This window comes from Protopterus annectens, chromosome 8.part0 (assembly GCF_019279795.1).
Source record: "Protopterus annectens isolate FY-2018-M chromosome 8.part0, PAN1.0, whole genome shotgun sequence".
NCBI lineage: Eukaryota > Metazoa > Chordata > Ceratodontiformes > Protopteridae > Protopterus > Protopterus annectens.
Genome location: NC_056741.1, coordinates 963,132,285 through 963,154,412, shown reverse-complemented (window position 1 = coordinate 963,154,412; position 22,128 = coordinate 963,132,285).

Here is a 22,128-nt window from a genome sequence, read left to right as displayed (position 1 = left end):
TGAATACTGTTGGATGGTATTCCTTTACAGTGCAGGTGTGCCATTTATGACTTCTGCAAGATGGGTATGGGACATCCAGGCACATGGTATGACCATTGGACATAGGTCCATGCATTGATATAACTGATAGATATTGCAGTGCTGCCACCTTAATGGTCAGAGATGGTGAAACCAATCTGAACACCAGAAGGAATTATGATAAGGGACTATCTTACACATAAAACTGGAGAATAGTGGAAATATACCTTATATGTTCTCACACCTTCAGCAAGTATTTGTTGTGCATAACACAACATATTCTTCCAGTCATGTAGTACCTGCCATGTCAGAAAGTTCTGCCATGGCTGACCTATATCTAGGTATAGTGTCAACAAACACTCCACCAAAAACCACAAACTAAAAAATAAAAAATAAGGAGCCAAAGATGTAATTAACTGCAATACATCAAACTTTACTGGTGCTTCTCATATCTCAGCCAAATTGTCTTGAAGGCAATTTGGCGAGGTACCACAAGCACCATTAAAGTTTGATGTATTGCAGCTAATTACATCTTTGGCTCTTTATTTTTTGTTATTTTTTTAGTTTGTGGTTTTTGGTGGAGTGTCTGTTGACACTATACCTTGAGACACTGACTTGCCACTGTCTTTGATACTGGCATTGAATCTTACTATTGATTCTATTTACAGTGATTTTCCAATTGTAGCTACATCAAACACAAAGTACAAGGAACACCCTAGCAAAACTGGTGCACACATACATTTGCATATGGCTTTTGGCTGTATGACTGATCTATAAAAATATTTGTCTGTTAATGTCCATATAACCAGTTACACATCTGCCTCAGGTGACAACATCTAAATCTACATCAGGGTCCTGGAGTACTTAGCTTGGAAAATAAATAACAGATCTGTTTGTAGGTTAATAGGCATCTGTGGATGCTTCTTGCAGAAATATCAGACCCAGAGATTAACTCATCCACTCCAGTGGAGCTCAGGAAGTTTGCATTGTAACTTCCAATGGGTGAAGCCTAAGACTTTTGACAGAATAAAATTATGTCCTCACATTTCAAACAAATGTTCATATCTCTGGAACCTTAGGGGTTATGAGAGAAATATAAATGGCAAACTCTTCAACACAAACTATTTTTATAGTGGCAATAATTTTCAGGTTCTATGTCTTAAACCAAATTTTGTAAGTCACAGTAACGTTTGCAATATTTTGTAAACAACTGACAATATCTCAGCAACCACACACGTTACACATACACTGTCAGCAGCATTTTATTTATATGAAGCTAAGGAGTTCTGTCTGTCTTACGTTTGTTGCGTTATTTAGAAAAATGTGAAAATTCTAAGTACGTTATTATCATAAAAAAACAACAGTTAATATCTATTTACATGCACAAGACAGAGGTCAAATATTAATGCAGTTGAGTTTGCCATTGCATCAGCTTTAAGATGAAATCTTTTAAAGCCTTGTACATAGAATGGCTTTGGAATTATTGATGCAAATATAAACAAGCAATATTTGATGCCTTGAGGCATCAGTAGGAGGTAACTGCAGATGCACCTGAAGGCTTCACTTTGATGTAATAGCTAGACAACAAAGGTAGGGCATATAATGACAGTGTATACATTACATTTGCTTCAACTGGCATACTAGTTGCAGACATCTCAGACCATGGCATATAATTGGAGCATTGTCCATACCTGAGCTGGTTACACAAATTGCTGTTTGTTATCTACCAAGATTCCACTGATAAGCAAGTTGAAACAAGTACAACTATTATTTTTATGACTGCCAATGAATGTGTTTATCCTCAGCCTGTGGAGATACAACCTATAACATGTTAGTCTCTGTGTTGTAACAACGAAGCTGCATTTATCTTTTTATCTATTTCTTGATGAGGTACACTCACTGGACAATGTTTACCTTTCATGTCAGATAGGGAGCACTGTCTGATTAAGTGACCCACTTAGAATCATATACTAAGCAACTGAAGGTGGAAGGAATCAGACCATGTACCTCATTAACTGGATGCAGCTTATTAATAGCTCAGAGTTTTACTCCCTGTGGTAACTGCCAGACACCACACATGTACTAGAAGCCCTGTCTTCATCTACTGTGTGTAGATGACATATTTAGGTTAAAAATCAAATCTGAAGGGGGTTAGCAATAAAACCATTATATCACAAGAGGTTCTGTCATCTGTAATTCATACATTTCTTCATTACTACATTTTATTGCACATCACTAACTTTTATACAGTGGCTATTCTCACCAGTGAAATACCCATGAGTGATATGCTTTATTCATCAGCCAGATATGGGAAGCATGTGCACTCTCAGTGTAATGCAGACAGACAGACAGATAGAAAGACAGACATACACGTGCACATACACACACACACACCACACACACACACACACACACACACACACACACACACACACACACACACACACACACACACACACACACACACACACACACACACACACACACACAGTCTTATTAGTGATCAAGCCATCTGTAACGCAGCTACTCTTCCTGCCATATTCCGTTGCTGCAGTTGTCTAACATTCTATCACAACTATATATATATGGGTCTACTTCAGTAGACCGAAATTACGCTTACTCGAAACTTACTTTACTGATATAACATCACCAAACTTTGAATAAACTGAAGCTTCACATTACTGCATTACTGCATTTTTTACAGGGAATGGAGGCACTTGGCCAACATTCAGTGTAAAGACACACCTCACAACCCCCGTAACTAAATATAGCAACTCCTTGATCAACTACAGTAGGGGAAAAGAGAAAAATGTATTTTTATATTGAATGCTGGCCAAATGCCTCCATCCCCTATAAAAATGCAGTAATGTGAAGCTACGGTTTATTCTACTTTCAGTGATGCCATCTTGGTAAAGTAAGTTTCTATTAAGTGTCATTTTGGTCTCTCTCTCACACACACACACACACACACACACACACACACACACACACACACACACACACATATGGGTCCACTTCTAATTCTCGAAATACTGAAATCTTGAATTTCAGTATTTTGAGACCAGAATGTTGACACCACACAAAACCGAAACTACAAAACCACAAAACTGAAAATATCGTAAGCATAAATAAAATCCAATCCTGCCCCCAAATAAACACAAATACACCACATAACTCAAACAAACTAACATTACCCCCTGCACCCCCATGTGCAGGGTGCCCCCCCCCAACCCTGCTACTTCAATATACCAACTCCGAGGTTGCACTAACTCGAAAAAAATAAAATGTACACAGATGTACTATTACCTGCTCTACACTCCCATCGCAGTCATATTTATGCTTACTAATAACACACACTACACATGTACTAAAATCACCACATACAACCCTCACACACACACACACACACACACACACACACACACACACACACACACACACACACACACACACACTCTCTGAACTACGTATCCCAACCTACCACTAAAACCCCCACAAAGACTAAAAACAAACAAATTTCTACCCCAAACCCTGCAAAATTAAACAACTACCTGAATCTCCATACATAAAAGAATATTGGCCACCATAACACAACACCCTTAAATAGACAGTACACAATAATGCACATACCAGACTACACCTAAGCTGCATTCGGGAAATTCAGATTCAACAAAGTGTGGTTTTGAAAAACTGCACTTTCGACATTCTGGTTTTGAAATACTGAAATTCAAGATTTCAGTATTTTGAGATATAAAAGTGGACCCCGCACATGTATATATGTTGGTGTGTGCGTGTGTGTGTGTGTGTGTGTGTGTGTGTGTGTGTGTGTGTGTGTGTGTCTCTATGTGTAGCTGAAAGTCCGTGCATAAGTAGGTATAAGTAGGTGTTTGTTGGGCAGCCTAAATGAAAGAGGCTATACCTAAAGTGAAGTGACCACAGATATGAAATTGACTGTATGTTAAAGAGATGTTTTGGGAAGATTTATGGCACTAGTGTTGAGCACAATGGTGATCTTGCTGAGTGCTGTATCAATTGGTCCTCTGTGAGTTACCACTTTAATGAGTTGCTGTAGTACTTGTCAGCTATGTTTATGGTCTGTTTTGCATTTTGTTAGCCAGTACTGATAATATGTAGATACATTTTCCCATATTAGTTGTTTAAAACTTGGTTATGTTTATCTTAGATTAACAGATGGTTAAAAGTGTAACTATATTCCATAGATGGTAACTTGTAGACATTTAATAAGATTTTCACTTGTGATTGATATGTAAACATTTTAAGGGGCATAGTCCTCAGAGAGGCAGACTGACTACATCTGATGTAAAAGCTAATGCTATTACTAAAGACAGAAATCAGTACAGAAAGCAAAGACAAAAGTCCAGACTGCTTAGCTTGTTTAGTTTTGAATATGAGATATGGAGATAGTTGGGACACCTATCTGTAAGACATTGTCATTGACTGCATTATCACAGCTTGTCACTGCTCTTTTGGGTACAAATTCTTCTATACATTTAAGCCATTTAAAGAATAGTTATAGGCAGATGGTGAAAATACTTTTCTGTCCTTAATCTTGTCTGAAGTAATATCCTTGCGTCACTTTAAGAGGTTAGTAACATTTTTGTCCCCAAACCAAAACCCCCATCACTGTGATTTTACATTTTTAGCAAGTTTTTTCCCCTCACAATACCCTCTGTCTCAAAATATGACATCACTTTTTTCTCTCCTTTTACTTCAGTTTTGTTTCTTCATTGACACACTATCTTAGCACAAATGAATAAATGAATGTTTCTTTGAATATCTTTGAAGACATTATTAGGAAATTGTTTCCTTTTGACTCAGGTTGATGTTTGTTAGTTGTTAGTCATTTGTACGTATTTCCTTGATTCAGCAAGAAATAGTTGCCAGAAGATAGCCATGATTCCTCACTCAAAATACAAATGCTTGAATGAGATAATTTCAAGCAGTGTGTATGAAAATGCTATTCTGATATGAAGCATATGAAGAAAGTAAAAAGATGAATATTTGATTTTTTTTCAAAAAAAAAAAGTGCTTGCTGTTTCTTCAAGTATAAGTGACCTTGAAGGTGATTATAATAAGTAGAAGGAGGTGTGGAGGTACAATCCCTCACATGAATATATACAAGACAATTAGCCCCCACCCACTCATAAAACACTTGTTTATGACAACTGCCTGTTTTTGTGCTTGGAATGGCTACTTTATGCAGCCTGCGCCAAATGCTCTCAAATTATTAGATGATCCCCTGAGGACTGACTTCACTTAAAGGCTCTAAATCAGAGTCGCAGATAGTCCCTTCCAGTGCCTTCCACTCTTATATAACGGGTCATATCTTTCCTGTTATTCACGTCCACATTGTCCATCTTTGAATACTGTCTCAGACTGACAGAACTTTGTGCAGTTATCTGCATGACATAGTAGATGTGCCATTCTAGCTGGAAATGATGGTAAATTCATAGAAATCCAGTATTCTGTGTAGAGAAATTTTGGAATCAGGTATGGACATATATGAGAAAACATTTTAATCCACCCATAACCCCTTTTTGCATAAGGATTAACTTCTTCAGTCACAATCATCTTGAGCCAAGGTTTATACTGCCAGTGGCTAGCCCTTCCATGGTAGTTCTTCCACATCCCACACTCCACTTACTGCATATATTTGGAATGTGGGAAGAAACCAGAACACCTGGAGAAAACTCACAAAGACAGGACATGCAGACTCTGCACAGAATGCACCCCAGTCAAGAATAAAACCAAGGAACCTTTTGCTGTGAGATGAAAGCACTAACCGCTGCACCACTGTGCCACTGCAATCTTTCCTTATATGTTTTGCTGAGGGAGTTAGATGAAATATAAGGAAATCTACCCTATAATGGCAACAATCATTGGCATTTTGTTTTTATGAAAGGGTGCCATCTCACTTTAATCTTTTTGACCAGCACATTTTCACTATATTGACTAGAAATCAATAGCTGACTACAATCTTTAGGACAATTATTTTTGCCAATAGTCTACTTTGAGAAATATGGTTGCACAAAATTAGAACCTGGAACATATTTTCCTTTGAAATATCTGCATTTTTAAGAGGAGAAGATGCAAAGCTACACATCTTAATGTTAACAGTGGAAATAATATGTATTCTAAGAGGAAGAAATTCAAGTACGTTCACTTTTAAAGCTGTTATAAACAAGTACATATATATATATATATATATATATATATATATATATATATATATATATATATATATATATGGCATTATAAGATGCATCATTAAAAAGTACTCTGTTTGCTTTGCTCAGATATAAGTATCAGGTAAGCTACATTGAGAAACAGTATACAGCAAAGAAAACCAGCAAATTTACTTTCCATAAATTCACCTCAGTGGCAAATTTGTTCCATACTGCTGTTAAAATGTTAGTCATTCATTTGCTTTTTTAAAATTTCATTTTATTAATTTGTTAAGCTAGTGAATCCACTATACATGAATGCTTCCTCTTGGGGGCAAACTCAGAGCAGTGTCTGGTTATGTGACTTGTTCAAGTCCAGGCACAAACCAGACAAAGTGTGAATGAGAGAATCAATTCCAGAGCCGTAGTGTTATAGGACATTAGAGTTCTCTCAAGTTTATTTAATCATGCTTAAGTTTTAATCAACTATTACCTTGCTTTGATCTATAATAGGCTATAATTCAGGTATATCTTTAAACTGTTAATATAAAAAGCCTCTCCTACATTTCCTTGCTTATAATTTTTCTGGTAGTTGCAATTCAATGAAAATGACCAGTTAAAGCTTCAGCCCTATGAAAGAAACAGAAGATAGCAGTTTCACAGAGGGGCAAACTCCCACTGACACCCAGTTAGAGGCTAAGTCCCTTTGTCACTTAAATATACTAACTCCATTGCCACTCAACCACAAAGAAAGAATGAATGCCCAAATCATGAAAGCAGTGCTAGTGTACAATTAAAAATTACATCAGTAGCAATTTCCTAAGTAGAAAATAACTAGCTTTTAAGGAATGTGGCACAGAAATTGACACATTTAAAATTGTTCACTGTATACCTAAGCAAATATAGAGAAATGAAATGTCACAAAAGTTATTTTTGCCTGTACCTCAAGCATTGTCCTTATACTTTTCTTTACAATTGCTCTTCCATTTTTTACATAGATTCAGAAATGTTTTTTTATGTTTCAGTATACCTGTAAGATGTGGTTATAAAGTCACCACCCCACTTCCAACCTATTCGTGAGGCCATTCCATCTCACTCCCAAGCTAGCTTTGATACAGCTGTCTGGCCCCCTGATTTAGAGTTACTGACTATGCAAGATGGATGCAGGATGCCTGCAGTAGAAGCATAAAAACACTCTATACTTTGCATGCCTTTCTTTTCTTTTTTCTTTCTTTCCTTTTCTTTTTCTTTGTGTTATTTTGCTCTTGCTGCTTGTTGGTCATCTTGGTCTATTAGTCCATTTGTTCACATCACTGGGTGATAGCAAACTCACAGGGACCAGCATTGAGCCAGTTAGTGTCTCAAAGTTTTCTATTACAGCCCAACAACCTCCCCCCAACACACACACATATTCACTAGGTAAGAGAAGGAATCATGCAGATGGATTATGTGCTGTTCATTTCTCATTAAGACAAATGTCATTGCCAGCAATCAGCTTTGCCCTTCTTCCCCAAAGAATGGCAAGTGGCTTCCCTGGTCTCCCCTGGAGAAACTGCACCATTGCTTTGTGCTCTGAGCACTCATCCCTTTCCTTCCTCTTGGGAAAGGTGGGAAGGCCAAGCATCTTCGTTTGTCTCCTCCCCTGCCCAGCTCTTACAGCGCTGTGACCATTAACTGAACCACAAATTGCAGTGAGGTATCTTTTCCAAAGCATCATGTGCACATTCTATGTTCTGCATGTCTTTCTTGGGTATACAGAAAGATATTCTTGGCTATAGTATCTCCTAAGCATTCTTGGGAAAATCCGATGTCTGTGAGCACCGGTAGCCATAATATTTACAGTGAGAACATATTCAAAACAGCAGGCATATGCTCTATGTCACTAACAGGTTTATCTTTATGAGCATAGCAAATGGCTAGAGCACAGAGATTTCTGCCAGTATATGATGATCCACCTGTCCTAAAACTCTTGACACTCTGCATCTGCCAAAGCCTTAATAGCCTTATGGCCATTCATTTGGTAAGGAAGGTGCCACTTCCAGAGAAAAGTCATATTGGTGTATTACAAGGCTAGATGAATAAGTATGATTTTGTTCAAACAGGGATTGCCACGGGAAACTGTAGAGCTACACTGCAAAAACAGGAGAAAAGAAAACATCAACAAGACACTCCCAAAGCCACTTCACTGTTGTCTTTAATTTATGCATGCGCCTTCGTTTCTGGGCTACAAAACATGCAACTAACATTAATCAAATTAGCTTGGCATGATGTATTACAATAGATACACTGAGAATGTTTCTGAGTTTATTTTAAATGAGGTTGTGTATTTTTGCTGCTAAATTATTATTGGAATAATGGTTGTTTGTGTAGGGAACCAAATATAATTTGACTTGGTTTGCTTTACAGTCTGTGACATACTCATTTAATTCTGAGTCTTGTTTGCTTTTCAGTAGTTATGATGTAAAATACATGTCCTTCATGCTAACTGTATTAGTTCATTGTGATATTTCCCTAATGTATTTTAATCAAGCTTTGTTTTAGCACTAATCACGTTAAGTCAGTAGAGATGGCACTGAGGATGAATGCTGTACTAAAGAACAAACAGAGCTTTTATTCACCTTGTAAAATTAATGAGCACCAGTGTGGAAAGAAATGACATTTCACTTAATAGGTTTTACTGGCAAAATTAATTCCACTTTTACTGAACATCTTTACCAGTGGCATTGTAACATAATTATTACTTAAAGACATTATAGTTTTCTTCCAGATGAAAGTACAAAAAAGCAAGTAATGCTCGGTCATTAAATGCCAGAAAATATAAAACTTGGTGAATTCAAAGACAACCATCCTACCAATGGAAAACTAAATAGCAATCCATAACATTGACATATTTTTTATCGTTTTACTTATATAGTCCTCTTAAGCACAAAATGAAGATAAAATGATCATTAAAAACTTAAGCCAAGAATAGAAATTCAGATTCTGAGCTCAGGAATAGAAGAATAGTGATGCCTTTATACTCTAACCGTTTAAAATGTTGGGATTCACTAGCTAAAGTGAGTCCTGAAACACTGAATGGCCAAAAAAATTGGATTTACATATACCATGTCTGAAATGTTCATTTCCTGGAATATTTCCTTTTCTCTGAAGTATGACAATCTCAGCATTAGTATATGTAAATTTAGTAACGCAAATAGATTTTAAGGCAAAGTTAATTCATTAACATAGTAGAAAAGTAAATAATTGCTGGTCTGGTCTTGTAGGTTTAGTAACATATACCTGTCTTCAGTAGAACTCCTTTTTTTTCAGTAATGAAACCATCTCATATCAGATTTATATTTATTGCTTTTTGGTGAATTCAAGTTCTGTTGGTCATGATACATGATAAAGGTTTGACTTAAAAGTATTTCTCCAATTTTCTCTGATACAATGCTATAAATCAGGATTTGCTGCATGCCTCTTCATTACAATTTCTTCTGTACTTTATTCATGGCATGATTCAGACCCATCATCCTTAAGAATCAACATTTGCTTTTTCTCCTAGCATGCATACATCTCAACTGACAAGGTTTCTGTCTCATATTTTAGGTCTTTTCCTCATAAAATGTGTGTTTTTAGCAAACCACTGAAGATTTAAATCATTAAATAATGACATACATTTGAGGATCAGTCTCCAAATCCATCAGAAAATGCATGCTAATGCGATTCTAGCAACTTTCTCAGTTTATAAGAGTGATAATTAAACTATGTCCCTGTTTTTTTGTTTTTTTTTTTGTATTTATCCACCCATTACTTTTGGCTTTGTCCAGATTTCCTCTGATAAGAGGTTGAGAAGTATGCTAGCATGCAAAATATGGTCATTGATGAGAGGGTACATAAAGTATGCTACACATGTAATGGGTAATTCTGCTAATTGCACATCAATAGCATAAATTAATTTTGATGTAAATGGTGGCATATCTTTATAGCACTGATTTGTTATTGTTATTATTATTATTATTTAACTGCCTAGATAGATGCTGTACAGAAAATCATAAAATAATTGAATCATAGCAATTAGTACATAAAAATATAATATGTTAATGTGTTGTACATACTTACAATAAATGATAAAAACCAAAAACAAAATCTCTGTTTTTAGATTTAGATAGAATCCTCTGTAGGCTTTGGAAACCTATCTCCATCAGACAGGCCCCCCTCCATCTATGGACAAATAGTGCAAGTTGTTGTGGACAAGGTCTTGAACTGGAATGCTGCACTCATTATATATATGTGCCAAGCCATCATCTGCTAGTCACTGGCAATGGGCTTTGAGTAGTTTGAGTGAGAGGACACAAGAGTGTGGACCACCAATGCAAAGACCATGGAAGGAATAATGTGGTTGATCTAGACAATATCTTTATGATGAAATTAAAATGTCTTGAGGACAAGTGACACATGGTCTTGAAGTGTGAGACTGTCTTAATGAATCATATCCAGATTGTGAATAGAAGATACAAACTCCAAGCAGTTCCAACAATAAAAATAAAGGGTTAAAGGACCTTGCAAAGGCTGGCTGATAGAATATATAAGCAACACATCTGTTCTCCAAGGTTTGCACTTTAGCAGACTTATTAATCAAGTGTAGTTTAAATCCAGACAGTCACTCAGAGTGCTTGAGAAACCGAGATGTATAGATTAACATAATCAGCATAGCACTGTTAGGTAATACAACTTTTATGGATCAACTCCTTTAGCAGTATCACTTATACAATAAACAACAGTGTCAAAATAGAGCTTTGCAAGTTTACATTATACTTGAAAGGTTGAGAAGCAAAGGGTGCTGGAAGTGTTAAATTCTGAAGCCACTATTTTATTACATGAAGGATTCTATGGTTCACATTATCATATGCTAAGGGATGTGGAATTTGGTGGTTGATTTCTCACCACATGTAGGCCTCTAACCACACAAGTGAAAGTATCTCGGTACTGCATCTTGGGTTTAAGCAAGGGTGACAAGGCTCAGGTAAATCAAGGGATATTAAATAGGAATACATAGTGATGTAAATCACTTCCTCAATAACCATTCTGATAAATGGAAGATAAGAGACTAGGCAATAGTTTTTCAGCCTGGCAGAATTTAAGGATAGCTGATTGAGAATGGAGAAATCAAAGCAACTTTCAGGATGGAAGAAAAAAACACATCTCAAGGAACAATGCATAATTAGCCAAATAACTAATCCCTAGACTTGAGGCATGACTTAGCCAGCCAAGTGGGCTCTGGGTCTAGTTTACACATGCCATTTCCTTATAGTCAGCATATAGAAACTTCAACCATCAAAAGTCTGAGTTGTCTTTACAAGGGCTACTCCAATGCAGCATAGACACATCCTGTAGGAATACCTCTGCCTTTCTGGCAACTTTATCTTCAAAGAAGCAAGCAGCATCTTCACACTGTAGGAGATGAAAGGTCATTGATGGAGTTAAGACAGGCTGGGCTATCTGTCCAGCATAACAGCTGAAAAAGCACGTAGATTAGATGTGGCAGAGAGCTTCCCAAAGTAGAACATTGTCCTGTGATAGGAGACCTCTGCTAATCAGAATAATGCCCATCCAAACTAAGTTTATCCTCCAAAAAACAGGCCTTCCTCCGTCTGTGGTATAGCTGGATCTTATCCATACTGCTTAGAATATTATCATAGCTCATGAGAAACCACTGGCCTGGAGTGGGCCCTTACATGGATCACTTTATCCAGAGTACTGTTTTCTGCTAAGCATTGTTTAATGCTATAATTTAAGTAACAGGCAGAGAGTCAAGATCACTGGAACTGATTCCCTCATGTGGCTCCCTAATAGATGTGGGAGAACTGACACTGTGACTATTCTGAAAAACTAAACTGTAGTGTATACTAAATCTTGTTGTTACATATTTAAAGTGTATTTGCTGGGACTTCTCAGAATTAATATATATTCCCCTTATCTGCATTTAAATTCTTGCTATTTCAAAATACACAATTACAGTCCTCAGACTTTTAATCATCTAACAGAGGAGTAAAAGAGCCACTTGAAGTATTACAAGGATCTCTATCTCGGGCCAGCTCAGTATCAGTTATCCAAGTAAGTGAGAACACGATGCTCAGACCATGAAACTGGTTCTACCATCAAGTCTAATGAATGTCTCCATCTATGGGTATCAGAGGTAACTACATCTCTCTCTTTGATATGGGTAGTTAAATGCTGCCTCCACTGGTTTCATTGTCAACTCAGGTACTAAATTTACCCATAGGCTCATAGGTTCATAGGTTCATAGGTACGTACTAGGCTATCGGCCCAAGGGCCTAAGTAAGCCTAGCCAACAAGGTTCCCTGGTTTATGCCACCCAAGAAAGTTAATTTCCTGTGCCCCCGTTGAGCAGAGCCACAGAAGTGATCCTCAGGGTGTATTTTCTATTTCCCATCCACTCATCAAAATTTTTCTTGAAGAGTGCTAATGAGGACCTTTGCTTGACATAGATGGGTTGGTTGTTCCAGAGTATAGGAAGTCTCTGGGAGAGGAATTTATCCCTCCAGCATGTCCTGCTTACTCCGATGACAAGGTTTAGGTCCCTAGAGTGTATAGCTCAGAGGGATTAGGATTTCTTTAGGTGAAGCATGTCCAACAGCTCTGGGTTTAACATAGCTATATATGTTAGGCAGAGATCTCCTTGGAGTAGGTGATATGCTACAGAGTAAAGTTGGAGTTTTTTGAGATGGTCAGCGTAGGGCATCTGCTTGAGGCCAGAAATCCTCTTTATGAGGTACTTCTGTGGCCTTTCCAGCTGCTGCAGATGGCTTGTGAGGTATATTCCAAAAGGGGCATTGTACTCTATAATGGGTCTAATGAGTGCCGAGTAGAGGGGAGCAATGACCTCTTTTTTCCTGGATGAGAACCCTGAGGTGTGCCACATAGAAGGATTTCCTGACTAGTGTGGTGATGTGATTATCAAAGGAGAGACTACTGTCCAACTGGGTCCCAAGGTCTCTTATCACACATTCAGCGTTAAGTAGACTGCCGTTTATGTGGTTGTTTATGGGTACTGAGTTTTTACCAAAGGGAATGACAATGCACTTTTTGGCATTGAGCAACAGAACCCACAACCTTCTAAACTTCCTGGCATCAGAAACAAGTATGCTACCATAATTGTGGATCCAGTGTAAATATCTAAGTTGGATGGAAAGTAACTGTACTTGCAGATGTTTAAATGTCCAGTAGCTTACCTTTGAAATTGTTCTTACTTTTTTCTTATTTCTGTTGCTTGTATGCTGCCATTGTCTCTAATAAATCCTGTCCTGTGGTACTCTTTGCGTTAGTGGAGCTTTTCCCCTGGCCTAGTACTGAAAATGAGCCTTGAATTTGCTCAGTCAGAATAACCTTGCTACAATGAAAATAAATAAATAAATAAATAGGTTTGTAGGTGTATACTAAGCTAAACAACCACTAGGGATCTTGCAAGCCTAGCTCTGCAACCTAAATGAGACCCACAAATTTGATTTATATAGGAGGTGATTTACTGACTGCCTCAATGACATAAGCACCAGACCAGGAATAAATTTCAGTTCCTATGCATAAAATCAATGAGTAAATTAGAGAAAGTACAGTTGTGTACACTTACCATAAAAGTAGATGTTCGAGTGTATTCACTGTTGCAGTCATCACATTTGGGTTACCTGCCTGCAGGTAGCCCTCAGCCTGCCTGAATACCAGAGTCTTGGAATTTCTGCTTCGGATGCTGTTGCTTCTACAATGACGTCAGATCGTCAGGGGTATAAAACATGCAGCCGACACCATTACATAAATTTTTCTTGCCCCAGATATCAGGTGCCCTCAAAATAGGAAGCAATTATATGGTGTGGAACACCCCCAGCAAAAAGCAAATCCACCTTGTATAACATATGCCAAACCAAAAAGGATAGGTAAAAGCAAAGACAATCAGGGGGCTGGAGTGAGGGTAACCAGGACTGCAGTAGTGAATACACTTGAACATCTACATTTATGGTAAGTGTACACAACTGTACTATGTTCTTCATGTTTCACTGTTGCAGTCATCACATTTGGGTTGATTCCCAAAGCTAAGGACGGGTGGAGGTAGTTAAGGAGCATTAGGGCTGGCAATCAGGCCCTGTAAGACTGCTGTGGCAAATCCAGCTCTGGATTTGGAAAAGATAGGCACGTGGTAATGCTTGGTGAAAGTGTGTACAGAGCTCCAGGTTGCAGCTTCTAGAATGTCCCTGGTAGGGACTCCTCTGAGAAATGCAGTAGAGGTAGATGTAGCCCTAGTGGAATGTGTTCTTATCCCCTGTGGGGTAGGTTTTCCATGGTGCTTGTAGCAGAAATGGATGCAGTGTGCTATCCATTTAGAAATGGTATGCTTTGAAATGGCCTTGCCCTCTGCCCCTGCAGCAAAGCTGACTAGCAGCTGGTCAGATTTTCTGAGAGGCTTAGTCCTGTCCAAATAGAATCTAAGCTGTCTGTGCACGTCCAGGGAATGCAGTATCCTTTCCCTTTTATTCTGAGGATTAGGGAAAAAAGTAGGAAAATGAATGGACTGGTTTAAAGCCACACTAGACACCACCTTGGGCATAAAAGATGGGTTAGGCCTGAGGGAAATCCTGTCCGCATGGAAGATATTGAAGGGTTCCACTGCCATAGGGGCCTGCAGTTCAGACACTCTTCTTGCTGAAGTGATGGCTAGGAGTAAAGCTGTTTTTCATGAGAGAAATTTTAACTCTGCTGTAGCAGCTGGTTCAAAGGGTGGAAGTGTTAGTTTTTCCAATACAAAATTAAGGTCCCAGGCTGGAGTGGGAGCGCTCCTGTGGGGTCTTAAAATTTTAGCTCCTCTAAGGAACTTTTTTACCAGAGGATGAGAGAAGAGGGGTGGCTCAGTATTATAATGAGCTGAGATGGCAGAGGCATGAATCTTAATTGAAGAGCATTTCTGTTAAGTAATCTAGTATATGAGGTAAGCTGGGCACAGTTGTGCCCATCCCCTGAGACTGGCTCCAGAAACAGAATCTTTTCCACTTTTCTGAATAGGATTTTCTAGTACTAGGCCTCCTTGCTTCAATAATGACATCCAGCACCTGCTTACTGAGAGTTGCTGGTGGTGAATTCAGGGGATTAGCCAGGCTGCAAGGTTAGGGGTCTGCAGCTGAGGGTGCATAATCTGGCCTGCCTGTTGGAACAGCAAGGAAGGAGTCTGAGGCAGGTGCCATGGTTGTAGCACTGTCAGACTGCACAAAAGAGGGTACCAGTTCTGTCATGGCCAGTCTGGAGCAATCAGGATTGTCCTTGGCTTGTCCTGTTTGCTCTTAGTAAAACTTTCAAGAGGAGAGACAGAGGGGGAAAGGCGTAGACTGAGAGGCTCTCCCAGGTAAAGGACAGGGCATCCACTTTCCAAGCTTGGCTGTGGGGAGTTCTGATGCAGTATTTGCTCAATTGATAGTTCTGAGGGGAGGCAAACAGGTCCACCTCTGGTGTTCCCATCTGTTCCTCAAAAGCTTGAATATTTTGGGATCCTGTCTCCATTCGTGTGGGTCCATGAGATTTCTGCTTAAGTCGTCTGCCAGTGAATTTAGTTTGCCTGGCAGGAATTGAGATTGTAGGTGCACTTGGTTGCCCAAGGCTGTGTTCCACAGACCCATGGCTAGTCTGCAGAGTGGTTAGGAATGGGTTCCCCTCTGCTTGTTTATGTACCCATAACTGTGGTGTTGTCTGTCTTCAACAATAGTTGTCCTGGAAGAATAAGGCCTTTGAAGGCTGTCAGAGCATTATGTACAGCTAACATTTCTTTTTGATTGACATGCAGGTGCATCTGCTTTGGGTTCCATTTGCACTGAATGCACTGCCCTGCCATGTGAGCCCCCATGCATAGTCTGATGCATCTGTTGTTAGGGTTTGGATGGCAGGGGGTAGAGTGAAAGAAAGTCCCCTGTTGTGGTTGCAGGCCCCTGCCCACCAAAGGAACTCTGTCTTTAGACAAGGAGTGATAGGAATCATAGTTTCCAGGTCCTGAGAATGTTGACACCATATACTTTTTAGGTGCCATTGAAGTTTCCTCATATGCAGTCTTGCACATGAAATTAACAGAATGCAAGAGGCCATGAACCCCAGGGCTTGCAGTATTTTTCTTGCAGATAGCTGGCCAGTAAATTGAAGTAGTTTGTCAAATAAATGTGTTTCTCTGGAGTAAGGAATGCCATCTGGAATGTTGTGTTCAAGCTTGCTCCCAGTAATACAATCTGTTGGCAGGGTACTAGGTGTGATTTCTTTTTGTTGATGGTGTACCCCAGTGAAGTTAGAAGTTTATTTACAAATGCCAGGTGCTGTAATCGCAAGTCCTGACTTTCCACCTAAATCAGGCAATCATCCAAATATGGGTAAATCTGAATACTTCTCTGCCTGCAAAATGCAATGGCTGGAGCTAGGCACTTTGTGAATACCCTGGGTGCAGTAGATAAGCCAAAGGGAAGTGCAGAGAACTGAAACATAGGTATTTTCTGCAAGATTCCTTTATGGGAATGTGCAGATAAGCTTCTTTTAAGTCTAGGTTTGCCAGCCAGGAATCCTTGGCTAGGATAGGAAGCAGCTGTTGGAGAGTTAGCATTTTGAATTTTGGAACCACCAGAAAGGTGTTGAGAATAGACAGATCCATGATAGGACGCCAGGAGTTTTCTTTTCTGGGAAGCAGAAACAGTCTTGAATAAAAACCTTGTCCCCTTTGTTTTGCTGGGACAGGTTGAATAGCCTTGATGCTGGAGAGAGAAAGTACTTGCTTTTGGGCCTCCACCCACTGGTTTGGGGGGAGGTCTGGCCATCCACTTAGAGTTGAGAGTGAGTGGAAGTGGAATCTGTATCCTTGGGAAACAATGTTTAAAACCCGTTTGTCTTGGGTAATGTATTCCCCGTTTTTTGCATGCTGGGTGAATTTCCCTCCTAAAGGTGCAAGTACTTGGGTAAGGCTTGGAAGAGTTAAGGATAAATCATTGTGCAATTTTACCATAGAGTGGTGGCTTACTACTCCCTAGTTTGGACGTGGGAGCACCCCACTGCTTAGAGTTGATCTCCTCTGTCCTTTTGAAGACTTCTTCTGCTTTATTGCCAAATAGGCACTCCTGGTTTAAGGGTGCATCCAGTAATTTTGCTTTGACATGATCTGGCAAGTTTTGTTCCTTAAGCCAAGCATGCCTTCTAAGAACAGACCCTGAGACAGCAGCCCTGCAAGATGCTTCTAACGCATCAAAACCACACTGCAAAGTATGTTTACCAACTTGGTTAGCAGAATGCATTAACTCTTGTAAATCTTTGTGTTCTGCACAGTCAGGAATTAACATAATTATCTGTTTAATTAGCTCCATAATATGCTGCTGATACTTTAGCATATGAAATTGGCAATTTAAAGCCCTAATGGCTACAGTAGCAGAGATGTATACCTTCTTACCCCATCTGTCTAAAGCCCTAGAATCCCTGTCAGAAGGGGTAGGATTCTTGGCAGTAATAGCCTTAATGCCTTTAGGTCCCTGGGAAATGGTCTCTCGATCTGCAGTAGGATTCTTGAAAAGGAATTTGTGAGAGTCAGGTACTCTATAGTACCTATCAGGTTTCCTGGGAGCAGGAGGCAAAGCATCCGGGGTAAGGCTGGATTCCAAGAAAACATCACCTACAATTTCCAGAACAGGAGGGATAGCTAGAGGCCTGTGCTGAGGGAGGTTTAAAAATTCCCTGAGTCTCTTTTTGGACTGAGAGTAGTCCTGTCTTTCCCAGCAGTAATGCTCCCTAAGGTTATGCAGGGATTCAACAAAAGAAAAATATTCTAGAGGGGAAGCAGAGGGAATGGAATCCTCTGCATCAGAATCCTCATAGGTAGATAAGGGTAAGTCCTGGTAGTCAGAAGGAACAGAAATATTAGATTCCTGATCAGAAGAATCAGAAGGAAAATCAGTTCTGAGTCTCTTAGAGGGAGAAGGCTGGCTTCCCCTAATTAAGGTAATAAGGTCTTCAGCCATTTTAATCATTTGTTTTTGAGGCATGTGGGCCTGAGAATGTGCTTTGGTCATCAGTTTCCTAGGCGTAGTGTGAACTTTAGGCCTGAGAAAGTCGGGTCTCAGTAGAGGCCTGCAAATCTGTAGAAGCGGGTATCAGGGGCTGTGAAAGCACCTCACTGAGTATCAGCGGACTGGCGACTAGCTTAACGGTAGCATTGTCGGCAGTTTTGGACCTATGCGGTCTGTTGCTGTCTCTATCCTTACGTTTTTTTCAGAAGATCGGTAGTCGGATGGCTTATCAAAGCCATTTTGGATTACGGAGATCAAGAGCGAAAGAATTTATCTACAAAAATTGCCCAACGACGAATAGTTTATGCATTGAACAAGGCACAAAACTGACAGTGGGGTACGTCGTGGTCTTGACCTAAACAGGTGACGCAGTAAGAATGAAAATCTCTATGAGGTATTTGCTTTCCACAGGCAATACAATTATTAATTTTTTCTGACATCGGTTAGAGCAAGAAAAAAGGATCCCCAATGGGGTACTTATCTTTTAGAAGACTTCAGGTCTGAAACTTGAAAACGAAAATTTCAGGAGTCAGCTGACGGGCACCTGCGAACTGCTTCTGCTTCAGGCACCGCACTACAAGAAAGACTGATGTAATGGCATCGGCTGCATATTTTATACCCCTGAAGACCTGACGTCATGGAAGAAGTGACAGCATCCGACGCAGAAATTCCAAGACTCTAGTATTCAGGCTGGCTGAGGGCTACCTGCAGGCAGATAACCCAAATGTGATGACTGCAACAGTGAAACACGAAGAACATCAGAAAAGGTGAGAAGTAACTAGGAGGATGGTAAGGCACAATAAATCTGAAATTTACTCAAAGGTGTTCATTCTACCAAAATCCACTGGGAGCATCTTAAATGACGTTGAAAAACAAATTGCCACAGCACCACTGATATTGTTTTATTTAGAGAGAGACTTAAATGGAGACCAAGAGGAATAGATGTAGCAAATTACACAGAAGGAAAGGATATGGCTGCTATAATTTGATGTATTTTACATAGGAATCTCTCATTCAACACCAAATACATTGATCTGCTCGTATAGCTGCATTGGTACAGACCACTTCACTGTGTTCTGTAGTTGAGTCCATATGGATAATACAGTATAATAAGAAGGTATATATGCTACATATATCATCTGCCAAGCAATGAATATCCTTTTATGTTAAATGGCAGGTAACAAACAAGAATAATAATAATACCTATTTATTTACCAGGCAGGACTGCTGGACACACAGTCCTTTTTGAGGGGCAACTCTGGAGCAATGTCTGGCTAAGTGACTTGCTCAATGACACTAAGCAAATGAGGACTAAGAGAATCACTCCCTGAATCACAGTAACTACAGCTTGAAACCTTAACTTCTGTGCTATCTTACAGATTTAATGTTATTAATGTGAGATTACAATTAGGTGGTATTGATGAAAATGTTAAATGCATGACCCTTCCTGTTGCATTATGCGGTGTTCTGCATTTTATTTTTTGCCTAAGTGATTCATAAGCAAGTGATGCTATAATATCAATGAAATAATGATTCTACAAGTGAGCTTTATTAACATTATTGACCACATATTCAAAAAGGGAGATGCCATAGCCTGTTTTAAACAATGGATTTCCCCAAATATAAATAGATTTTCCAAATAATAACAAAAATGTTTTTGTGGACTATTGTACAGTGTTCGCAATTGATTAAAATGAAGATTAGAAATCTTCATATTCTTAACTCAGCTAGATGGTGCTTTATGTTTGCATCAGATTCCTGTGGAAAAGTGTTTGTTAAATATGAAACAGTTACTGACGAGGAATATGTAACTTGAAAATTATACCATTTTAGTCATTCTTTTAGAGGTTTGGGGTTATAATTAAAGTGCAACCAGATGTGAATGTAAACTCCAGAATAAGCAACAACATGAAAATAAAGCAAAGTTGAATATGAAAAATGCTGTATCATTGATGGCACATGAAAAAAAAGTGAGGCCAACACCTTAAGGAACATGAGTCTGAAGTCAGAAAGCAGGGAGATTGTAAAGAAACACTTCAAAATTAGGGAATGCATGCCATGATATTGAAAACACCTAAAGAGGAATATTAAAATACAACAGATAAAACAATAAAAGTGTCAGCATTTGCAGTGCTGAGCAATCCCTTATGAGCACAAATAAATATGAATATAAATATGAATATAAATATAAATAGTGATCTGTTATATGCCCCATTCTCCTAACCAAAGGCTGTTAGCACATACAAAAGAAGCAGTACAGCAAACCTATTTAGCCATTTCTAGTTCTGTAGTAAATCCTATGCCTGAGGTAAGTAGAAGAGCATTACAATCATAGCACATCCAAGATACACTTCAGCCCTACAGTAAGCTTCATTCATTGAAGGAAATGCATAATTTATATAGACACCTTCACAGGAAACATTCATTATTCGTGGTTATTAAATACCAAGCATGAACATAAGAGGGATCAATAAGATTTTAGTACTGTATTCAGTAGGCCTGCCTTTAAAACATTTAAGTAGAAATTAAATGTATGCAGAGCCTGGTGGAATTATATTCAAAAGTCCACATTTCCCAAAGTGTAGTCTAATGCAAATTTCCCATGGCATTGCATCATACAAGAGTATACAGAGAAAACAATGACTATTAGAGAGCCTTTTTATCTAACCAAACATGGAGAAAATTATTAAAGAGTTTATGAAAGTTCATTGCATAGATGGCAGTCTTTGCTCCAGCTGTTAATGTGGTTTGATTCATGTTCACCAGTAACCAGAGATGAAAATCTTCAGAGCAACCCTGAATTAGTGCTGTTAAAAGGAGCTTCCATGGGACAGGACCTATGAATGGCTATGAGTTAAAATCTTGTGCTGTCTGCATACAAATGTATCACATGAGACTAAGGGGGGGGCTCATTATCAACGACCTTGGTCACTTAAACTGTGCACACATTTCCTTGAGGACAGCAGTGGAACTACTATGAGTTCTAGTAGTCCAGCTCAAAGAGTTAAAATACTCTAGATCAAACCAAAAAAAAAAAAAAACTTGCCAGTCATAAAGGTAATTGTTGAAAATACATAAACCTGTGCAATTGGCAATCCAGCATAATAAATGTGCTAGATAGGAAAACAGTTATTGTCAACTAAGTCTATCCAGTGGTGTAGAATTATTGCTAATAAATTCAATAGCACAAAAAAATAAAAGCATCAAATCTAAGCACAACAGAAATTAAGTGCCAGCAGTACTATGTTTCTGCTTCTTCCTGTTTATTTTGCAGTTTCCAGTCTCATGATTCTGGAAACTGCAAAACTATATGATGTACTGATTCTGCTGTACAATCTACTGAATTATTCAAATGCAGTATCTGGGGACTGAATTACTTTTGCTTCTTCCTCACAAATTCACTTGTGCAAAAACAAACAAACAAACAAACAAACAAACAAACCAACAAGGCCTTGAACCAGCTTACAGCATTGTGGTTCTAATCCTTTGATATTCACTACTCACTGATACTTGAGAATGAGAGCTATCACAACATATGCAAGTCCATATGAATATTTTACATTATTTTGTATTATTTCAAATATCATTTTGTGCTGTGTTTGTATGTGTATGTACTGCTCATATCTTCTTCATTTTCAGTAGGAAAAATGAATATTTCACTTTATTTTGCATAACTATGTTTATTGTTTGGTAGAGTTTTAGCATGCAGATTTTAGTAGAATGGGACATTTTAACATCCTTAGACCTTATTAATTCTACCATGAGAATGCACTTGTGAAAAAAAGATCATCATGGGGAAACAAACTACAGCATTATGACCTTGAATTGCTTGACAAGCACAATTAACAGATACCCAA